Source organism: Petromyzon marinus, chromosome 3 (genome assembly GCF_048934315.1).
Source record: "Petromyzon marinus isolate PM22_M1 ecotype Great Lakes invasive population chromosome 3, UKy_Petmar_22M1.pri1.0, whole genome shotgun sequence".
Lineage (NCBI taxonomy): Eukaryota > Metazoa > Chordata > Hyperoartia > Petromyzontiformes > Petromyzontidae > Petromyzon > Petromyzon marinus.
The window spans coordinates 4,264,955-4,289,194 of NC_133669.1; the positions used below are offsets into that span (position 1 = coordinate 4,264,955).

The 24,240-nt window shown below is 50.2% G+C and overlaps 1 protein-coding gene across 1 annotated transcript in view; it reads right to left on the reverse strand.

Annotated features, from left to right (window-relative positions):
• LOC116952091 (synaptotagmin-2) overlaps positions 1-24,240 on the reverse strand; it is a 305,791-nt gene that overhangs the window by 281,116 nt on the left and 435 nt on the right. The gene's annotated exons all lie outside the window — the stretch shown is intronic.

Genomic DNA, 24,240 nt, shown 5'->3' on the forward strand with positions numbered 1-24,240 from the left:
TGGCTTATCGCGTGGAAATGTATTGCAGCCAAATAATTTAAAACGCGTGTTGTTGCTAAATGTGGAGGGGAAAAACCGGAGGACCTGGAGAAAAATCCACGCGACCACGGGGAGAACGTGCAAACTCGAAATATACAGCAGGCGCCAGGGCCCGGATTGAACCCACGACCTCCTGCATACCAGGCGAGGGAGTTAACATCTCGCCACCGTGGCGCCCTTACAGCCTAAATGTAGGAGATGAATTCCAATGCAGTGGCACAGACTCACACTTCACAGTCGTCCTTAATACCGTATTGAAATGAAAGACAGCGTCAAAGATTGCCCAGACTCAAACAATCATTGAATGACGCTCAACTTAATAGCGACTCAGTGTCGATAGTGGACACGTCTGAATTCCTATGGCAGGAGCCAGTCAAATCCGTAGGACAACAAAGGTTGGCAATCGTCAAAGTCGGTACTCAATTGTTTTGACCCTGGAAGCGGGGGGGGGGGGGTGTGATGGTTTGTTTTTATTCCATCCGGGACGGACGAAGCAATGCTCTACGATCCCTGTGACCTGGGGCTCAATTTCCGGCCACAGATAACACCAATTGGTATCTGGAAGTGGTCCTGGATCTCCCCTAGGTCAACTAAGCCTCAAACAAATACTGTGCACAGTACGCTGTGTACACATCAGTACTGGAAAGAGCTGGCGGCCAGGCGTGGTTCTGGCCACGCCACCCATTGCACACGAATAGCTGCTCGCTGACCGAAACTTGCCCCAACAAACGGTTTGCCTATACGGGGCATCTTTGGTGTGAAGGATTAGATTGATTGAATTAATTGATTGTTTTGTGAACATTGTGCTGAATGGATGAAGCTCTAACGGCTGCACGGAATCACGAGCATCCTCGTTTACAATAAAAACACACGACACGAATCGAAAGCCGTCCAATCTTACAAATGCGATTCGATTCACGTATCGTGATCTGAGATAATAATCGACGTTTATCGATGAAGTGCGTGCATCTTTGCACCCCCAGTATATGTCTACGTACGTGTGTTTATGTTAATAATTTACGTACGTACCGCAGACGTGCGGTAGATTGGATGGGATATTGCGCGCCGTTCCTGGGTTAACAGGCGTAATATCATAATGTGCGAATGTAAACAAATTCACATTCGCACGCACGCCCGCATACAAATAATTGTTTGCGATTAAACACCGACTACTTGAACGGTGGACGACATTTTTTTTATATTTGTCTACTATCAAAAATATTTCATGCCATCCCACCTCCCAGGCGCGACACTGAACGGCACGAGTCAATGCGACGCCAAACGAGCGAGCACGTTGAAAAATCCCGACGGAAAACTGTCCGTCTATTTATAAATAACTCATACAGTAGGAGCCCGTGTTTTTTTATATATATATTATCATCGTTAAGAAAGCAACGCTGAGAATTCCGCACCCTCCCTCCTTCCCCCCCCCACCGTTAAATAGCTCAAGCCTGACGACGTGTGGTCGGACCAAATCTGCTCGACGCAAGAGCCTCTCTCATTACACCCTGATAGAGAGCCGGGCATGCGCGGCTGAGACGAGGAGCCAAGCGAAGGTAGCGCGGAGGGACATGGGCGGATAGGGAGGTGGGAGGAATGGGAGGGGAGGAATGGGAGGGGGGGGGGTGTCCGTGGGCAGTGAGGTGCGGAGCCACGGAGATTGTAGAAATTTCCAGCTGTGAGCTGACAACGTGCGGAACACGGACCCCCTTATCTCTTACACGCCTCGCCGCATCATCGACATCGTTCGTGAACACACGCGCGCCTGTATATACACACACACATGGATCCACACACACAAAAAGACAAAGACCCCCCCCCCGTATAGCCTTAACAGACTGTAGGGGCAAGTGCTGTTAGCGAGCACCTATGAAGGCCGCGATGGCACACGAGGGGGTGGGTGGCCAGCACCACGCCCGACCGCCTTTGTGGCGATGTTTACACACCGCACCAGGTACTCATTTGAGGCTGAGTCGACCTAGGGGAGGCCCAGGACCGGTCCAAATGATCGTTACTGGTGTTGGCCGTGAGCGGGAATCGAACTTAGGTAGCTGGGTTCATAGCGCAGCGCGCTAACCGCTACACTACCGCTCCACACACGCACACTCATGAACACACACACACAACTGCAATCATGTATGCAATCTATAACTGAAAAAAAGAATACAAAGATAAAGCTCCCCTGGTATAGCCTTAACAGACTATTGAGACAAGTGCAGTTAGCGAGCACCTATGAAGGTAGGCACGGCACACGAGAGGGTGGGTGGCCAGGACCACGCCCGGCCGCTTTTGTCTCCCTAGTGGCGATGTTTACACACCGCACACTACCGCACACTGACTCAGCCAGTGTTGACACCGTCCCTAGCTGCAGATCCGTTGTTTATTTATACACTCACCTGCCATGGTGACAGAAAATCACCTGTGAAAGGAAGAGCAACAGAGGAACAGCGCACACGGCAACATCTCGGAGGCTAGGAGATGTTAACGACCTCGCTCGGTATGCAGGAGTGTCGTGGGTTCGATCCCGACCCTGACGCCTGCTGTAGATTTAGAGTTTGCGTGGATTTTTCTCCGTATCCTGCGCTTTTCCCCCTCTGCATTTAGAAACAGGCGTTTAGCGCATTTGGCTGCTAAACATTTTCACACGATGATGAGCCACATCGTTGGGCTATCATTTGTGGCCAGGTCGCTTCTGAAAAATAGCTATATGGCTCAGTGGGCCTTACCTGGTCATAAAAAACAAGTTAAAAATAGTTTATCTCCAGCATCAGAAGCAGCTAACACAGAAAACACACACGACATCCCGAATAGCCTTAAAGCCTGTTGGACGCAAGTGCTCTTTGCGAGAACCTATTTAGGTTGGAATGGCACACCAGATGGTATTGTGGGCAGCCTGAATTTTCTGTCCACAGTACTGAATCCGTACACGCTTGTTACCAGATACTCGTTACATGCTGAGTCTACCTCAATGAGGCCCAGGACCAGCTCAGATATCACTCCCTGCTCGTGTTGGCCATGGCCAACAAATTAAATTCCGGTCCGCGGTGGGTTCGTTGCGCAGTGTGCCACCCACTGCGCCACCACTCCCCAGAGTTCGATTCCTCGCTCACGGGCGAACACCGGTGACGATTATCTGTACCAGTCGTGGGCCTCCTCTCGGTCGACTCGGCCACAAACGTGGGTACACCTGGTGTGGTGTGTGTATACATCGCCACTAGGGAGACAAAGGCGGCCGGGCGTGGTGCTGCCCCCAGACCCAATCTCGTGTGCCGTGCCTGCCTTCATTGGTGCCACTACGCTAACAGCACTTGCCCCGAAAGCCTGCCAATGCTATATGGTGGGGAGGGGGGGAGGTAGGGGGGACCTTTATCTTAGTGTGTGAGACCGAGGCGCGTTCCACTCAACCCCCACCACCCCCACCACGGCGATGACCTCCAGACACGGCCACGGCGCGGGCAAGACAGCCGCTTCTCAGGCAGCTCATTTGCGCGCGAATAGATTTGCCTATTAAAGCGAACTGACAAACACAGCGCGTCTTCACGCGGCTTCACGCGGCCAAGCCCGGTGGCTCTTAATTTTAATATGAACGCGATGCGACAGCGGCTCGCTCGTCTCGTCGAGCCCGAGAAGGGGAGACGACGAAGAGAGAGAGAGGGGGGGGCTAGGGGGGCTTGGGGGAAATAATGACATCGCGTAACGCAAAAGCCCCCCCCCCACCCATTCGCGTAAGCGGCTCAAGACGTTTTGTCGGCGGTGCTTGGCGGAGAGCGGCGGCGGGGGCAGATGGCTGCGTCGAGTGACCTCGCAGGGGCTGTGGAGGGTGAGGATGAGCGGGCGCTGGTTGGCGAATGGGCAGCGGGTGAGATGACTCGTGGCGAGTCCCGTTCTCCCCATTCACTGGAACAAGCTCGCACTGCACGTCAAGCAATCAACTTCAATCTTCACTGGAGCAAGCCGCTTACGCGCCTGCCTGCAAAGTCATCTCCTCTCCCGTAGCCCATCGCGGCTGCTACTGATACTCCCTGCCAGGTCAACCCCTACACCCCTATAACTACCCCCTACCCCAGCCACTACCCCTATCAATACCCCTATCACTACCCCTATCACTACCCCTACCCCAAACACTACCCATATCAATACCCCTATCACTACCCCTACCACTACCCCAACCACTACCCCTTTCGATACCCCTATCACCATCCCAACCCCTAACACTACCCATATCACTACCCCTACCCAAATCACTACCCATATCAATACCCCTATGACTATCCCAACCCCTATCACTACCCCTATCACTACCCCAACCCCTATCACTACCCCTATCACTACCCCAACCCCAATCACTACCCCTATCGATAGCCCTATCACTATCCTAACCCCTATCACTACCCCAACCCCTATCACTACCCCAACTCCTATCAATACCCCTATCACTACCCCAACCCTTAACACTACACATATCACTACCCCTACCCCAATCACTACCCCGCTCAATACCCCTATCACTACCCGAACCCCTATCACTACCCATATCACTACCCCTCCCCCTCCTTAACCACTCCCACCTGTTCTCCTACCCGTGACCAAAACTACATCACCGCTTTCAATAATGACCACTTCTCTTTATTATCTCCACCAAGAGCGTCGTGTGTACACTTTCACAATTGTTGTGAAGTGACTTGGAATCAGGCGCTATGTACATCTACGTAAGATATAAGAGGGCAACGGTGTTCGGAAGCTAAACGTCATTGTTGAGGTCTGCTGCTGGCCACGACGAGAGGGCTTTAGGAGCGAGAGGGAGAGAGTTCGTGTCGTTTTTGCTGTCTCTCCTCCTTCGTTGCTAGAGCGCAGACTAACAGTGGTTTACGATACGCGCCCACGTATAGTTTGGGTTGCATGGTGGAGGATAAATCGGTCGCTAAAATTGAGACGAGGCAATGTTAGAGACAAAATACAATTCTTGCGGAAATGCCAGACGTAACGGTGAGGGTATCCGATTGGCCAACATCCAACTCCTCCATTTATCGATCTATCGGTGGGAACACCGTGAAATCCAAGCGTGCAGATGAGAGTGGCTGTGAAACAGAAACAACTGTCGGTTCGAGAAAACGCTTACGTTTATTGGAGAGATCCGATTCATTATGTGGACCTAATAAACATTTCTGTGCAAAACAAATCAGCACCCACAATCCCGCAGAGAAGCAATTAAAATAACACACACACACACAGCTGCTAAAATTGATTCCTTAACAAAAAAATTGAAAGAGAGAGCTGACGTCACAATCGTTCGTCTCCTCGACATCTCGACTTTAAGCTTTCGTGACTGCAGGAATTCCTCTTCTTTGGGTCGTTCAGTAAAGTCACGTGGATAGGTTCAAAAAAATAATCAAATAGACGTTTCGATCGAAACACAAGCGATCGTCATCAGGTGAACGACGATCGCTTGTGTTGCGATCGAAACGTCGTTAAGTATTTTGTTTGTTTTATTCATTTGTTGAACCTATCTACGTGGCTTTACTGTGCTCCAAAGTCAGGCGACCGGTCCGCACAGCAACCGCCCCGCACAGAGACCCGTCTGAGAGTCCCACAGACTCGATTCCACGCATCAGTGTCGATGCGAGTTCAGAGATTCCAGATAAGGTGGGGTGGGTGGGGGGGGGGTGTTCTGGGATTTAAAAATAATAATTCCGGGGTGCGCTGACACCATGAAATTGAAAGTAAGTAAATATAGCGCGAGGAGCCAAAGAGATGGATCTCGATGGGATAGGCGCCCGGTGGATTAATACAACACAGGATCGTGAGAGGCCTTCATCCAACATTGAAATGATCGTGGATGGTGATGATTGGGCAAGGAGTAGGGACATAATGTTCGGCGTGTAGCACGCGGGCCAATTCGACACTGGCTCCACTCATAACGCTGACCAAGCAGCCTAGCAAACGCTCAACACGGGCGAGAGAAGAGACGGCGTGGGTCATTGGTTCAGGAGTAGCTCCGATGAGCATACACACACCTGGAGCCGAGCAGACTTACCAGTGACCAGGATCATCCGCCGAGGAAGGAGGCTCATGAGCGACGCTACTGAGTAGCTATCGGCGGCTGCCCTCCATCAACAGTGGGAGGCAGTGCATCAGGCGGATACAAAGCGGCGGGTTGGCATGGTAGGAAGCACAGTTGATGCATGAGCCTGGTCCGTGAACTCAGGAACTCCTGGGGCCCTCCCCGTGACCTCCTGGCAGCGAGCCGCCGGCACTTCACGTGTCCTCAAAGTGCACCTAGCCTGCCACCGTGGCTTGGTGACATGAGGCACCGCGTAGTGATGCATGGCAGCGGCTATTTTGTTGTTATTGTTGTTGCTGCTGCTGCTGCTGCAGCATACGAGTCACGTGTGGTAGCTATGATGGAGAGTTCAAGTGCCGTGGAGGAAGCTTTCTCCGCTGTAAAATGTCCCACCTCCCACACGTCAGTGGCTGCGACGCGCAAAGTTCAGGTTCCCAATGGCCCAGGCTGCATCCGTCGAGTGGTTAGTAACTTAAAAAAAAACTTTCAGTTGTGCCCAAGGCGCAGATAAAGACATCTGCCTTTCGAAACGTAATGTTCTTTTCTGTAAGGTGCAATTTCACGCTATTTACTGCCGTCCGCGGTGTCGTGCGTGTGACGGTGGCGTGGGTGGAAGCGATAGCGACACGAGCGCGCGGGAGCAGGCACACGGCCTTGGGAGTGTTTCAAACAATGGGCTGCATGTGCCACACAATGGCGAAAGCACGAAGATGCAGTGCAGTACGAGGACACGCACACGCCGGCAAAGGAGGGCTTTTAGCGAGCGGACATTTTAAGGGGCGGCATGGCACGTGAAGTGGTAGAGGCCTGGCGCGTAAAGCATTTGCCTTTGCCTCTCCACTGCTGATGTTGCCCACGCCACCACACGAGGTACTAACGTCGCAAAAGAGCCAAGTTCAGAGCCAGCCACCGCATGGAACTAATGACAAGGGAGCGCCGCGGTGGCGAGATGTTAACTCCCTTGCCTGCTATGTAGGAGATCGTAGGTTCGATCCCGACCCTTGACGCCTGCTGTATATTTGGAGTCTGCGTTTCTTTCCCCCGTCGTCGCGTGGATTTTTCTCGGGGTCCTCCGGGTTTTTCTCTCAACGATTTAGAATCGGCATGCCACTTACCACTGATGTTAGCCATGACCGGGAATTGAACTCGGGAAAACCGGAGTTGGTTGGTCCTGCAGTGTGCTAAGCACTGCGCCACCACTCTCACCACGCGCACACACTCATACATATCTGAACTGGTACAGGGCCTCTACTCCCCTTCAGTAACTCACAATGACCGGATTGGTGAAGTATGCTTGAACAATCCCCACGACAGACACGGCAATAGGGGGTGGAGGGGACATAGATTGACAGCTGTGGATTATTATTGTTTGCTATCCCAAACGAATCTAGCACGTCCACATAAACTCCTTTAATGTGAATTTCTACAAGACAGTTCTCGTATCACGAACACCACAACCGTGACGAGCGGCATAAGCCGCTTTAAAAAAAAAAAACTTGAAAGGGAATTAAACATTTCCTTTAAAAAATATATAACGTTCAAAAGGATCCCTCAATTAAATATTAACGCCCGCCATTCACTCCAGTTTAAGGCTCTTAATAAAAGTGAATAAGAGGAAGCTAGGCAGACGGGATGCGTGCAGAGGTGAGTGAGAACCAGGGAGGAAAAAACTTCACTCTTTGCCCATTTTTCACTGACACATACCGTCCCGAGCCAGCACGGGAAGTGCGTGGTACGGGTGTTTTTTTTTTATTTCCCCACTGGCTCTTTGCCGTGCCGAGCTGTAATCACACTGTGACGCAACGGCTTCGCAGGATTATCTAAATCTGGTTCAGGCCTGAAGCAGGGTCAAGGCGCACGCCTAACGATATAAATAATAATGATAAAATACAAAAGCATAATTTCAACTTGTAACGCGTACTGCATTCGCTCACCCTCTCTGCCGATTAGGCGCAGTCAAATCAAAATCAGCCCACGGTGTGCTGGGTTTTTTGTCTACTCGGATATATGCATCGAGAGGAGTATTTGTTTCATTTTGGTTATTAAATGGACCCGCCTAACCTGTTTTTTTATCTTATCCCATTACAAACTGCATAAGTAACCAGGGCTCATCCTATTGCTGGCTACGTTTCAGCGAGCAACTATTTCAAAGCAACGCGTTGCTTGGAATTAGACTGTCAAAACGTAAATACCGTTCGTCCCATTTGTGTTGTTCTCCTTCCCCGGCACCTTCAATATGCACGGTTGGCAACCTACGTACACATCGCTACTCTGTTTTCAATGTGTAATCGCGTTACTGTTGCGTAGTGTTACCTTCCGTTACTTTACCCAGGTCGCTGTTGCTCATGAGACCATCCTGCTCTCTGGACCTCTCACCTGGGTAAAGACAAAATAAACTTGACCGACACAGATCAACCCTGTTCGTGTGTATGTTCAACTTCTTTCGCACCGTACGCAGCCAACCGTGCCGAATCGGAGGTGCGGGGGGAAGGGCAACAAACTGAACGCAAAACGCCGTTTTAAAGAAATAATTTTCAGTCTGAATTTGAAGTGCCATAGCTACAGTGGCTTCCTAATAAACTGACATTCAAATAGTATACGTACATCAGTTTGGGTGGAGTGGTGACACGGCGGATAGCACAGTGGATGAACGGTGAACCTGCTGAGACCAGACGTTCATTCCAGGCGACGGCTGATATTCGGTGAAGAGCGATTTGCGAACCGGTCCGGGCAACCCCCAGCAACCCTCACACGGAGCAGCGTGGCCAAGTGTGTGGGGGTGAAATCTCTCATAAGCCACGGACGTGGCTCGGGTCAGCGGTTCATCCAGCAGTGGATTGACGAAGGGCTGCCAACAACTACAAATGTGGATTATTTTCAGTAGCCATCGTACGTCTCTTGGTAAATAAGCCTACACGCTCACCACCATCCCTTTCGCGCATTCTCATCGGCCGCACGGCATTCTGGGAGCGATTCATCTCTACGTTAATTTTTTTGGTCCAGGAGAATTGGTTTAATACGAAGCAAAACGCTGGATCGGTTTCGACACTCAGTGTGGTCATCAGCAGAGTCAGACTTGCTTAAGCATCACGGTCAATCCAGCTCTCATTGCACAGAGCGCGAGCAACAACCGCTGGCGTAACAGCAGGCCTGCGAAGTGTTGACGTTGAAATGGCGAGGTGTGAGAACGTGACCTTTTGACCTTAGGCTTCAGTTCTGTACGAGAGATTGCGTTACTTTAGTTCTAAAAACCCTGAAATGATGAAGTAACCAGAGGCGGCTCATGTTTCACGAGTATCTCCTCACATATAGTGGTCGTGGACAAAAACAGAATACTTTGCGAAATGATCAAATTCAAAGGGGAGAAGCTGCTGGTGGCAGATTGCAAAACAGCCCCAGCGACCACTGCATTATTTATGAGCCCAGAGCAATGACAACATGAGGACGGAATCTCCCTCCCAGCCGTAAAGAAAACACCATCATCTGCACATTTGTGCGCAACCTCATTTGCGACAGCTCTTAATGAAAGCGAAACACCCAAAGTGAGCGAGCGAGCGTGTGCATTGTCTAGGCTCACGACCAATAACAGGTTAGTGATTGCGCGCTGCGCTACGTACCCAGCGACCCGAGTTCGATTCCCACTCACGACCAATAACAGGGAAGTGGTAGCGCGCCGCGCTACGAACCCGACGACCCGAGTTCGATGCCCACTCACGACCAATAACAGGGTAGTGGTAGCGCGCTACGAACTCGGCCGTCCGAGTTCGACTCCTGCTCACGACCAATAACAGTGGCGAATATCTGTCCCCTTCCTGGGCATCTCCTAAGTCGACTCAGCCTGAAATGAGTACCTGATGCGGTGTGTAAACAGGCAGCACTGGGGAGAAAGAGTCGACTGACTGGGCGTGGTGCTGGCCACCTACACTCTGTGTGCCGTGACGGCCTTCATAGCTGCTCGCAAACAACACTTGCCCATTCAGGCTATACCGGCCACCTTTGTGGTGGAACAGTGGTTTGGACACTGCGCTATGATCCCAGCCACGTGGGGTTGATTCCTTCCCGTGGCTAACATCGACCTCTCGTTACTTGACCATACTTCATCACGCTGGCACAGTACTGGGGGTCAGCAGTGGGTTTTGCTACACCGCCCTCACTTGACAACGCAGCCCCACAGCAGCAGCAGCAACCTACGACACACGGTGGTCAACCCATCCGAACACTTTCCAGCCTCAAAATGCCTGCTTGGCTTCCAAGATCTGACGAAATCGGGATCCATTGCGGGTTGGGTGGGGGAGGGGTTGTGATCTGTCACAGCCACTCGGTACAATTGTTCCACATTAAGTCCACCTCCTACGTGCGCATGCGCCGCGGAGGTGGTCCCCTCTGCACTCCGACTTACACCCACTACGCAATCAAACAAGACGACCCCACTCACACGAAGCAATTCAACAAACACCCCCCCCCCCTCCCCGACAAGAATCCTGATCCTCGCTAAACGGAAGAATGGAGACCGAGTCGGGCTATTCTCAATAAACAGAGGGCTGTTGTTATTCGACAGAGCCCACCCACTGGGATGAATGCTGCCCCCACGTTCAATTGAGCCGACAGACACTTTCTTGTTATTCTTGTTGTTGTTGCCTTTGATGCGAAAGTTACTCTTCAATAACCGGCTTCACGGCGAGTTGGTGGAGCGACTGATGCGCCCGGACCCACAGTTCAGAAGTTCAAATCCAAAATTGTGGTGGGGGGGGGGGGGTGTTTACCCAGCGAGTTCATTCGTGAGCAGATCAACGAAATACAATTGCACTTTGTAGCGAATCGATATTCGTTGTTCGATTAGTCCCCCAAAATAGGAATGTAGAATTTATAGCAATGGCTCAGGAAGGCTGACACAGATGAGTGCCATCCCCAAGCACACACACACACACCGATACCAACACAGCCACCATTCGCCACTAAGTGACGGCGACGCCACATCGGCGCCTGTGCCAGACCAGGTGCACTTTGAGGCCACGTGAAGTGTCGAAGGCTCGCTGACGGGAGTTCTCGGGACAGATCCAGGTGCTATGGGTTGGCAGACTGAGATGACTGGTAGATGCACCAAGCTGTACCCCCTGCCGTGCCAACAGCACACGTGTGCACATTCAACTGTTTTACCAGGTAAGGCCCACTGAGCTACATTGATATTTTTCTTTCAGAGGCGACCTGACCACAAAATGATAGCCCAACGAAGTGGCTTACCGTGTGGAAATGTACAGCAGCCGAATAATCTAAACGCACGTTGATTCTAAAATGTGGAGGGGGAAAACCCCCACGGTTGGTACGATACATACTTTAAACGGAGTTGATGAGCTCCTTTTACCTCCGGGGAATATTTACGTTCGTCGGTTCATTTGTCCATCCAACGGCCCGTGTGAGAACGCCTCGCAAGCTTTCGGGAAAACTAAACCCCCTCCCCAACGCCACCACCTCCAAGCGAACCACGAGCGACGTGCATGCCGCTGTGGTGGTGTGTCTGTGTGCGCATACTCGAATCAGCCTCAAATGAATACCTAATACGGTGTGTAAACATTTATCACGCGGGAGACAAAGGCGGCCGGGTGTGGTGCTGGCCACCCACCCCCTCGTGTGCCACAGTGCCGGCCTTCATAGGTGCTCGCTGACAGCACTTGCCCCAACAGTGTGTTAAGGCTATACGGGGGATCTTTGTCTTTGTGTGTGTGTGTGCAAAGATTGGCAATAATAATTTTTAAAACTGTACGTTTCTGAAAAATAAGAATAGGTCTTACCCTTTTCTGGCAATAAAAAAGGTGTTAAGATGTTCAAACACCAAATTGATATTTTTTTGCAAGAAATCACGTCTGCATTAAACACGCATACTTGCAGTGAACATGATACTGGCACAAAAAAGGTCCCATGATATAGCTGTACATGTCTGTTTTAATAAAATGTGTATATATAAAGTGTAACAACATTCCGCTGTGTGCCAGCGTGCCTGTACGTGCATTGGAGTCGTAGGCTGCACGTAACCTCATTATTTACGGGACCGAATCATTCGTGGTGGTGGTGGGGGGGGGTGCGACCATTCTTCATCATTTTGTTTTCATAATGTAAAGCAAAAAAGTAATAATTCTAAAACGAGAGAGTACAAGGGTTGCCAACGGTGGAGTCACGTGGTTGACCGAAGTGGGGGGGGGGGTCTAAGGTCACGGGTTCACCGATCGCGTCGCTCCAGCACGTGGTCTGCTGGTGGGGGACCCTTGCACCCTCTCGCCGAGTCGGCCCTTAGGGGCATTGGGCTGCGTGTGACTGGAAATTGGTGAATCGGTCGGAGGGGCGCCAAGCCCTGTGAGCCATTGCCACCCGGCCCATATTGTTCGAATGAGCGAAAATGTGCGTTCGTGTGTGCGCTTGTGCGGTAGTGCAGCGGTTAGCACGCTCCGCTGCAAAACCCGGCGACCCGAGTTCGGTGTGTAAACATCACCACTGGGGAGACAAAGGCGGCCGGGCGTGGTGTTGGCCACCCACCCCCTCGTGTGCCGTGCCGGCCTTCATAGGTGCTCGCTAACAGCACTTGCCCCGACAGTCTGTTCAGGCTATACGGGGGATCTTTGTGTTTGCGAAACGGGAGAGCCGAGTTCGATTCCCGCTCACACCGGTGACGATTATCTGAACCGGTCCTGGGCCTCCCCTAGGTTGACTCAGCCTCAAATGAGTACCTGGTGCGGTGAGTAAAAACATCGGCACCGGGGAGACAAAGGCGGTCGGGCCAGGTGCTGGCCACACTGTCATTTCACCATTCAGGCTTTAATTGGTGCTCGCTAACAATACAAGTGCCAACATTCTCTGTATGGCTGTAGGGGGAATCTGTCTTTGTCCCCCTGATTATCTCTCTCGTGAGCCGCTTCGAATGACAAATGCCCTATCCTCGCCACACAGGCAGTTCCGGAGATGTTTCGCCTGCTCCCAGGTAATAATAATACAAATAATAAAAAATAACAAAATGACATCGTAAATAAAATAAGAATTCCCGGTGGCTTTTCACCTTGACCCTGTCATAACCACCAACATCTCAAGACAACATTCCTTACAATCCCAATCCCCTCTTCTGTGACTCTAGCCTTGCACATTTCAGATCATGCCTGCACTTAATACACATTATTCTCATCACAGTAATTCTATGTTAGACATTACACAAGTGCCTTTTGGCCAAATAAACCGGAATGCGCCAATGTCTCATCGGCCCGTGGAAGCGGAGTCGCGTTGAGCCGAGATGAGGCACGGCAACTATGCATGCCAGGTTGCTATGGGGTCGATGCAGGGCCCGTGGTCCAACGTGGTCAGCAGAGGGCAGCACTCCATCAAGATCCACCACCGCAGTGCACTCCTACCCTCAACCGTCTGTCCGGCGGCTTGGGAAGCGCAGTCGATAAACCACGGCTGATGATGCTGCCGCTGCACAGCGCATAGCTCATGATATTCTTGGTTCTTTCGGTAAAGTCACGTAGAAGGGCAATAAATAAATACAATTCTTGCTGTGGGTTTTCGCACCTGATTATGATCGCTTGTGTTGCAATCGAAACGTCGTGAGAATGTTATTGTTTTGTTTTTATTATTTCATTATTTCCCTTCTACGTCATTTTCGCGAAAGAACAAAGAATATGAATCCCTGCAGTCAGGAAAGCTTTAAAACGAAACATAGCTAATTACTAGTAGCCCTGTGATGGACACGGCATGAAGGGGTGGGGGGGGGAAGTTATGGGGTGGGGGCCTCATCCAGCAGTGGATTCAAGTTCCAAGTTTTGTTTAAGCAGGCGGTGAGAACTTAAAGAGACCGGAATAGTCACAAATGCAAGAGTGACCTGGGCCAACGTAAAACGACAAAAGCGAATCAAATCAAATAAAGTCTATCAATGAAGCAAATACAAAGCCATAAAAAATGTATACAAATAATATTTCACTTACAGTGTTAATCAAACTCAGGTCTCCGGGTTCTTAGCACGGTGCCCAAAACCACTGTCCCACTGCTCCGCCCAGCTCGGGTAAGGCGTTCACAGTCTTACGCGATGTTTAACGCGCTCACATCTTTGCCATGCCCCGCAAAGCGCAAGCAATAAATAAAGATTGCTCAATCCACTTTACGGATGCGTCGTCCGCTTTGTGGTTCTCCATCCTTCCTCCTCCGACGCCCACGCGGCCACTTCCATTTCGCGATTACTTTTTTTACTCGAGCCGCCACACGCATTACATTCACGACGCAAAGACACCTCCCCCCAGCCCACGTGCTGCCTGTGACAGACTGTCGGGGCGAGTGCTGAAAGCGAGTTGCACCACCTATGAAGGCCGGCACGGCACACGAGGGGGTGGGATGCCAACACACCGCGCCTGGCCGCCTTCGTCTCCCTAGCGGCGATGTTTACTACACACACCGCACCAGGTACTCATTTGAGGCTGAGTCGACCTAGGAGAGGCCCAGGACCGGTTGAGATAATCGTCACCGCTGGCGTTGGGCGCGAGCGGGAATCGAACCCGGGTGGCCAGGTTCGTAGTGCAGCGTAGCGCTAACCGCTACACCACCGCTCCCCGCTACACACAATACTGTAAAACCCCCATAACGGGGGGTGACGTGCGGTTGGAGGCCTCGGAAAATTAATGAGGAGACATTGAGATTTATTAGGGGGTTTTTTGATGTCTTTCGTAGTGAAATCCCTTAAGGTCGACACATTTTAAGCGACGTGGCGTTTTTGGAAGCCACTATATAGTTTGTGTGTGTGCGCGTGTGTTCCCGATCGTTAAGAGAGTTTAACACGTAGTAAGGCTTTCGCGACCAATATCATCCATAATATAGGTTGTTTTTGGGTTAGATCGCGTAAATATAAATGTGTTGTTACACCCGCCACCATTCGACACAGCCAATTAGTAAGGGTTGTCACTTAAACAGAACACGCCAATTCGTCACTAGTACAGCAGCACCGGTGTGTTGGAGAGCAAATCCACAACATTTACAATCTGAGTACGACGTTTCGCCGGTTATTATAAATAGCTTCATCAGGCGGACAGTCATATTTGTAGAAAAACCCTCCCGTTTCATTCCTGAAATAGAGCTCACAAGGGACGTCATCACATCACCTGTGAAGGGTTCACGCGTGACGTCATCACACCACTTGTGAAGAGCTCACGAATGGCGTCATCACATCGCCTGTGAAGGGCTCACAAGTGGCGTCATCACATCGATATGCAACATGGATATTTACGTGATCTAACCCTAAAAAAAAACTATATTATGAACGCTAATCGACACTTTACGGTCAACTCTGCTACGTAATAATGCATTAGGGTTCCTTTTGAGCTCGTAGCGATGAGCGTAGTCACAGGGTGGACACGTTTATTTTTTGTTACATCACACGCATCAGTTTTATTTTAATATAAGAGCAATGTTTTTACTCCGCAGACTCTCTCACATCACACGCTGCGCAGCATTCTGACGTTCTGGACGGTGTTTACCAGCGACATCGAGGGTACAGGCACAGCGGACTCATCAGGGCAGGCGGAGTGGGGCGTGGATTTAGTTTGTGGAAGTCGGGGTGGGGGGGGGGGCAGAGGTCATTGCCGTTCTGGGCTCAGGTCAAGGCCGTAGCCATGGAGTCAACATTGGGGGTGGGGGACCAAATCTTACAGGGGGTCTGGGGGTCCCTCCCCCCCCCCACCCCAGAAAAAATAATAATTTTGAAAACTAATTTACTGCCTTACACATAGGATGGACTTTTTATTTATTTATTACAATAATGTCTAATAGTGTATTGTATTACATTGCTGTTTTTTTTTCTTTTTTTTTACCTTTTCTCGTTTCATTGTCTGTAATGGCAGAGATTAGGGATTAATAAAGTACAACCATAACCACAATCATATTAACAGAAATCTATTTTATAGCAATATATTGGGGGAGACATTTTGAGCAAATCTCAATATTGGGGGGGGGGGCTGTGTGCCCCCCCTAATATATTATAATTACGGCCTTGGTTAAGGTATTTCAAACTGGCCTAGGGTTTATGAATGGACCCCATGCACGTGTTGTATTCTTCCTTGTCTGCAAACTTCGAGCTCAGATGCTCCAGTTCCTGGGACTGGGCCTTAATTAAAACGCACGTCAGTTCAGTTCGCAACAAGTGTACTGATTGCAAAGGCGGCGCGCATATTTGATGGGAGGAAGGTGGTGGGTGGGGGGGGAATCCCAATGAGAGAGACACACACACGAAGAGGTACACGTGGATCAAAGAACACATAAGAGGCACCACGTGGGAACGTCGAAGGAGAGTGAGCGGGCGGCTCAAGCATGTCTCGTCGCTTGAGTGTGACGATCGCCTATGGCGATGTTTACACACTGCACTCATTTGAGGCCGAGTCGATCTAGGGGAAACGGTTCAAATAATCGTCACCGATGTTGGCCGTGAGCGGGAATCGAACTCGGGTAGCCGGGTTCGTAGCGCAGCGCGCTACACTATCTTCTCTCCATAGCGCCGCCGCATACATACACACACGCGCGCGCGCATTAGCACTCACACATTAACACATACAGTATCCGTATACTTGGTCTAATTAGGGCCGTACGGGTGGAGGAATAGATACATAAAATATTGAAAATGAAATACATAAATACGGCAGTCCGTTAAAATTGCCACGTGCGTGCTAAATGAAGGCCAAACGGGTCGTATGCATACATAACGCAGACACGGATTACTCATAGAGTCCCGTGGACCCCTGGGCACGTGCCCGGGCAAGTGATGTGGCGGCTATCGAGCACCTGTACACCCATGCCTCTTTAATATACCTGCCTGGCTCTCTGGCGCCTCTGAAGTGTTATTTATGCGAGGTCCAAGTATGCTTCATCGAGTACAATGGAAACCATTCAACTTGCGCGAGTACCGTCCATTCGGGGGATGCACTGGGCAGAGAGTTATTAATGTATGATAAATATATATAAATCATCATCATCGCGCAATCAAATGCAAACGGAGAACGACCACAGCGAAAATAAGCAGGGCAACCGGATAGGGCGTCTTTAATGTCTCTCTTACTGTAGTTACAGTTACCATTAAGTGCCTTACGTGCAATTTTCCAGGGCATAAGAATCATTAAATGCCTTAAAAGAATAATAAATAAGTTTACACACAAGGCTCAGTTTAATATCCAAAGAATACAAGGAAGTAAGGCTCAGATCCTTCAGAGGATTGGCCTGCCAGACCAATATTTCTTTTTTTCAGCAGCTTTAAACGCTAAGTAAGATTTACTGTATTTATTATTTCGCATTTTCGCCGTCCGTCCAGCACGCGGCTTGGCTGGCGCGACGGGGCTGTGGTTCACGCGCTGATATTGTCTCGACGTTAGGGGGCGATGTTGCTATGTCGTCGTCTTTTTTTCTCCAAAGTAAACAATTTGGGAGGTATTTTTTTCTAATTTGGCAATTGTTTTTTTTTACTGGAAAATCTTTGGAGGTTGGCAGTACTATAGGAAAAGCCCCGTTACAAGCAGCGTGGAACCATTCATCAATATTGCACAAATGGAATGCAAAGTAGCAATGAATTAATGACCAGATGAGCCCGTATCTGTCGATCACCCAGTGGGCTTTTAACGAATAACTTTCAACTGAGCAGCATTGAACCGGCCACAACACAGCTGTGGAGTCTCAGAAAGTCAAACCCGGTCCCTTGGGTTTTGCTGCTTTAAAGTGTTTAAATGCGTCGACATTTGGAGGTAGCCAGGTGGCTCAGAGGTCTTGCTGAGCCCTGAGGTGGCATCACTGACATCCTGGGTTCCAGTGATGCCGGGTTCCTCAAGTGCAGCAAGTTGCTGGTCTCAGCTCGGTCAGAAATAACTGCGCACGTAAATTGTGCTTCTCCACCCAATTTGGCTAAAGTCCAGCTCTGGTAAATTGAAAGGTACGACTTTGACTCACGCAAAGCACATTTACAATCTCAGTGGCGGAGTGGCTGGGAAAGTAATGACCCCTACGATGTGGAACAGCGGTCACTGGGAAGCGATAACAGAGGTATACGGTTGCTCTATGATGTCCAATTCTTGGGGCTGTTCACTTACATGGAGGACTGCATTGCTCTGTGACACATCCGAATGGACATTTCCTTTTTGAAATGTCAATCATAGCACACTCGGGTTAACATTTAAGTAAACAATCTTTTTTTTTTCTATCTTCATTTGGAACTTTAATCCATTGGCATTTCCAGCAGGTATAATAATTCTACGTAGATTGCCTTACGTTTGTCCTGGGAGTTTGCAAACTGCCAATGGCATCCGTGTTGTTCTGTGTGAGTTCATCATTATGTCATGCCCAGCTCAGGGCATGCCAAGGAACGCTCGGAGCGTCGCGCGTGTCGAGACATCGCTGCTCAAGCCCGGCGAGCTCCTGAAAGTTGCAGCAATGCACAAAACGATAACAAATCATCCCGGCTTAAACGCTGCTCGGGCATTTAAGTTAAGGGGCTTATCGACATGCGGACCGTGTGCACATTAGTCATGTATAAGGATGCGAGTTCGACTCGGTAATTATCGGTGAAATTCCGTGGAGGATAGTCATATACGTGACGTACCCCCACCGCCTCCCCCCTCCCCCTCCCCTTGTCGAAACAAAACAATAAAGGGAAGCGCCTAAATCAAATGCGGTTCCTTTTTTTCCTTGTCACAAATATTTCCCAAGATTTCACTTTCGGAAGCATTCAAAGTCGACGGTTTTTGTTTTTTCCCGCGACCTCCGCGACAACATTCGTTGCTCACCGTCATCACGCGAACGCAAAACCCCGCGGCGGCCGTTGCGGGTCGACGCGAGGAATACACAAAACAGAGAGAGAGTGAGAGAGGGTGAGAGAGGGAGAGAGAGGGTGAGAGAGGGTGAGAGAGGGTGAGAGAGGGAGAGAGAGAGAGGGTGAGAGAGGGTGAGAGAGAGTGAGAGAGGGTGAGAGAGGGAGAGGGAAGGTGAGAGAGGGTGAGAGAGAGAGAGAGAGTGACAGAGAGTGAGAGGGTGAGAGAGAGTGAGAGGGTGAGAGAGAAAGTGAGAGAGTGAGTGGGAGAGTGAAAGGGTGAGAGAGAGTGAGAGAGGGTGAGAGAGGGAGAGAGAGGGTGAGAGAGAGAGAGTGGGAGAGTGAGAGGGTGAGAGAGAGAGAGAGTGAGAGAGAGTGAGAGGGTGAGAGAGAGTGAGAGAGGGTGAAAGAGGGTGAGTGAGAGAGGGTGAGAGAGAGTGAGAGAGGGTGAGAGAGAGAGAGAGTGAGTGGAAGAGTGAGAGGGTGAGAGAGAGTGAGAGAGTGAGAGAGTGAGAGAGTGAGAGGGTGAGAGAGAGAGAGTGACAGAGAGTGAGAGAGAGATTAGAGAGGGTGAGAGAGAGTGAGAGGGTGAGTGGGAGAGTGAGAGGGTGAGAGAGAGTGAGAGAGTGAGTGGGAGAGTGAGGGATAGGGGTGAGAGAGGGTGAGAGAGAGGGTGAGAGAGGGTGAGAGAGAGAGAGTGAGAGCAACATTACATAGAAAACAGGGGGAACATAGACATAGAGTAAGGAGAGAGGGGGTAGAGAGAGAGGGAAGGGGTAAGAAGGAGGAGAGCAGAGCGTGAAATTTTTCGTGAAATCTTTCATTTAAACAAGGAGGGGGGCACATAAAGCAAAACATTGAAAAAAACCGAAATGATGAACGAAGCAAAGTCCCGACTACACCGAGCATCTTCTTGTTTCCTCTGATCGTAAAAAAAAGAGAGAGTGAGAGAGAGTGAGTGAGTGGAAAAGACCGTGGTGGACTGCCGATCGGGAGCGGCTGATTTCGTCGTAAGAACGAGCGCCACGCCGCATTGCACGCACGCCTCGGGCGCGCGCGCACGCGCTCCAGCCATCCCAGGGTCCGCGCATGCGGCAACCCAGGGCCCCCCCCCCCCCCCCCTTGCCTCTGTGTGGCGCCCACCAGCACCCCCACTCCCACGCCCTCCTTCCCCCCACCTGCGCTCCCCCCCCCCCGCTCCGCCCCCCACCTCCAAGCCGCCAGGCCGCTGCTGCAGTGATTATCGTGCAGGAGGAGGGAAGCGCCTAGGAGGGCGAAGCGGTGACGAATGTCTGAGCAGATTGGTCACCGCCTCGCCGCCCCCCCCCCTCCTCCTCCTCTCGGTTCTGCGTGGCTCGGGCGCAGCCGGCCCCCGCTTTAGCCGTGGCAACGTCTCGAGTTGTGGCCGTCGTGTCGACTGAACATGTGTGTGGGGGGTGGGGGGGGGGGGAAAGAGCTTTATAGCTCGTCGGATTCCTCCGGTATGAATTAATAAATATCAACACAGTACGAATGGGACAGTGCCGTTTGTGGGTCCACTGCTGGATGAAGGCCTCCCCCATGACCGTGTCGGTCGTGTAGGGATTATTTTTTTTTACTTTCCGTTACACCATACCTCAACACGCTTCACCGCGTTTCACCAGCGCGGGTTTTCGCGCAGGCGGAGTCGAGGATCGGTTCAGATTTTCTTCGCCGCTGATGTCAGCGATGGCTGAGAATCGAACTGAGGTGATCTGGTTCGTAACGCGGTGCGCTCATCGATCCACCACCGGCTCCGCATACTGTAAGCTTTCACCCATGCCCACAACAGGCCGCCGTCTGCCTCCGCATATCTCTATGTCCAGCACCAAAAAGTACATGTCCAGCACATTCACAGGCCTCTGTCAATACACGGCTGGATGAAAGCCTCCCCCGGCACCGTGCGGGTTTTGGCAGCTATTTATCAGCATTTGTTGAATCGGACCAACTCTGGACTGGTTTCGACCTTTTTTGGTTTTCATCAGCAGTCGGACCTGTTCAATAAAAACTGCTGCTTCGCCAAGTTGCTATTGGTGAGAGCATTGCCTCTACATTACAGGGGCCATGTGAGTGCAGCAAAAAAAACGGAATAATAAAATTCGATATTCACCGTTGTGGAACATTCTGGTTGAAAAAAATAAATAAGCAAATGAACGAACCTCTTTTTTTATTTTCCCATTTTTAACAAAAAACCCCATACATATTTTCACTGCACTGACCTAATGGTCTCCTAGACAGATATCAGCCGGCAGCATGTGTTTGAGCAAGCAAACTGGAGAAGTTTCGAGATTTTGGATCTCATCAGCAGCATGCAGGATTGCTAAACAAATACGGCTGTTATTTATACTCAAGAGGGATGTAAATATTGGCACCCCTCCGCACAATTCGATACAATTGTCAAGATTTGGGGTCACGGTTCGATTCAAATGTCCCTTCTGATTGGACTGTCATGGTGTTGGTGGAATCAATGGTGGCACAAAAGATGCAAATAATACGAAAAATGTAAGCTTGCTTCTATATCTTAATTGCAATCCGTTTGCCGTTACACTGCTGGACAAATACTTCCCCCTCCCCCCACCTGGGGGTGGTTCGACCATATTTCACCATGCTGGTCATTACACGTTGGTAAAGGAGTCCAAGGATATTCATGACTAGTTTGGATATCACTCGCCACTCGTGTTAGCTCTGGCCGGGGTACGAACTCAGGTGCAGTTGGGTTTAAAGTGCAGCGCATTATCTATTGTGCTGTTTGCTAGCGCTCCAGCCATAAACATATTAATTGGAAATAATTGATTTTGCCATGCACGATTTGATGCATTTATCTGATTGTAAGAATCAATTTCAATTAGTGAATCAATTAATTGTTATATTCCTAATTAAATCTCCAACCTAATTACTTGTGCGATATCCTTAACCCTTATTACTATCGAAAATCATATATCCCTTTCCATGAGCCTCCATCTAAAACCAGTGCATGTTGCATTTACATCTAAACTAATAGGCGACGTTTCTACCAAGGGCCCTTCTTCACAAAGCAGCGCACCAAATGGTTCACAAAAGGTGCTGGAAGTGATGAGTACCGACGTGCAAATCGTTGGCTTACGAGGACCCCATAACGAACGGAAACCTTCGGTTGAGATCCGTGCAATGGCCATCATCTCCGCTCGTCAATATTGTCTCCGCCGTGACAATGTCCACGCATCGATGTTGTGTGCACTCGTGACGAGGTGCAGGCCAGTCGCGGTGAGCGCCACGTCAACGCGGCACGCGTTTCGAATCGGGGTTCAACTTTGGTTATGGCATGCTTCAATCTAAAAAGTTTAATGTCGCATTGTTTCTATTTGACTGAACTCTCTATCGCGACTGCGTGGCATTTGAATAATTTAGGCAGAACAACAACACATGCCAAATCTATGTTGGTGGGGGCACTCCACAGGATTTCAAGGGTATAACAATTAATTCGTCTGTTTGCAGAAGGGCGATTATCATCGCAAGTCTTGGCAGAAAAATAATGCAGAATTGGTGGAAACGATCAACGGTTTGGCAATATCTCTCTCACCAAACGTAAAACAAAAACTGCCTTTCTGCACCATACATGACTCAGGTACTAACTGTGCCGCTGTTGTGGTTCGTTTGGTTTTTGATCATGGAAAATGTTTACATATTTACAACATTTATGAGAACGTTTGATTAGTTACGTAGTGGGGTTTTTTTGTCACGCATTCTATTGCGCACGAATTTCCTTTTAATTCCACAGCGTGACTTGTAAAGTCACCCGTGGTTGTCATCTGGAGAGTGTTTGCTCTTTGCCATCGCAAGTAGTGGGATTCTCGACACCTGCAGTGGGACCTACCGCAGCTGATGCTTGCCGCCCCAATATTCACGTTCAGACGGGAGGCACTTCACCCGTTCGCCCCAAAAGAGACGATGTCATCAACTTTGCTTGAATAGCAAACCACGGAGTGGAGGAGCGAGTAGGGCAGTGGGTAGCGAACCGCGCCATCAAATCGATTCCTGGCCACGATTAACCAAAGTGGGGAGTGATATGTGAACCGGTTCTGCCCCCGCCGCTCCGACCCCCACTTCCCCCCGCCCCCCACCTTTCACTCGCCCCCCGCTCCCCTTTCACCAATCCGCATTGGCCAAGGTAATGAAGGTCAATCAACCCCCATTTATAAAATGAGAAGGGAAGACCTTCGTCCAATCATCCAGCAGTCGCTTGACCACGAGCAATACGTTCATCTACTAACACACAATGTTTGTGTGAATTGACTGGGGGTGGTATTGTATATTTAATTTTTAGCGCATATATTTTTGCAAATTCCGTGATTTTTGTATATTTAGAGTACGATTTTTTTAAAATATATATAGCTAAGATTTCCCATGCATCTTAAGATATGTTTTGATTGCATTGGTTCGAGAGTTGTTGCTTTTTCTTTCAACGGGATCTACAAAAAAACTGCAACGATCAGCATATTCGAAACAATCACACACGCACACACCCGCACCCCCCCCCCCCCCCACATCCACACGCACAAAGACAAGACAAAGACCCTCCCCCGTATCGCCTTTACCAGACTGTAGGGGCAAGTGCTGTTAGCGAGCACCTATAAAGGCCGGCACGGCACACGAGGGGGTGGATGGCCAACACAACGCCCGGCCGCCTTTGTATCCCTAGTCGCAATGTTTACACACTGCACCAGGTGCTCATTTGAGGCTGAGACGACCTAGGGGAGACCCAGGACCGGTTCAAATAATCGTCACTGGTGTTGGCCGTGAGCAGGAATCGAACTCGGGTAACCCAGTTCTTGGCACAACGCGCTTACCGCTACACTACCGCTCTCCACACACACACACCCGCACGCGCGCGCGCGCGCACGCACGCCCAAGGACACTGCGCAGTGACACGCACACACACGCGCACACGTGCGGGTAATGTTAATCCAATCGCTTTACGCTGAGCTTCGCCAAGTGCTCACTTAAGTCGAGAGCGACGGGCCCCATTGTGATTTTAATTAATATTAATTTATACACGTATAATTTTTAAACGCCCTAAGAACAAAGGAGTTTTCCTTTCCCCCCAAAAAATCCAGTAATGTCGTGCCCTTCCTAGAGATGTGAACAAAAAAAAAACCACGCAGAAATCGTTCGGCTGCGCCTGACCGTCAATTACATAACATCGCGTGCTCCCCTTTGGCGCGTTATTAAGTTGCACCGTGCGTAACGCTCCTGCGGATACCACACAATCATCGCTCTTTACACTGCGGCACAGGCGGGCGGACGGGGTGCAAGCAAGTATCGAAACTATCATCG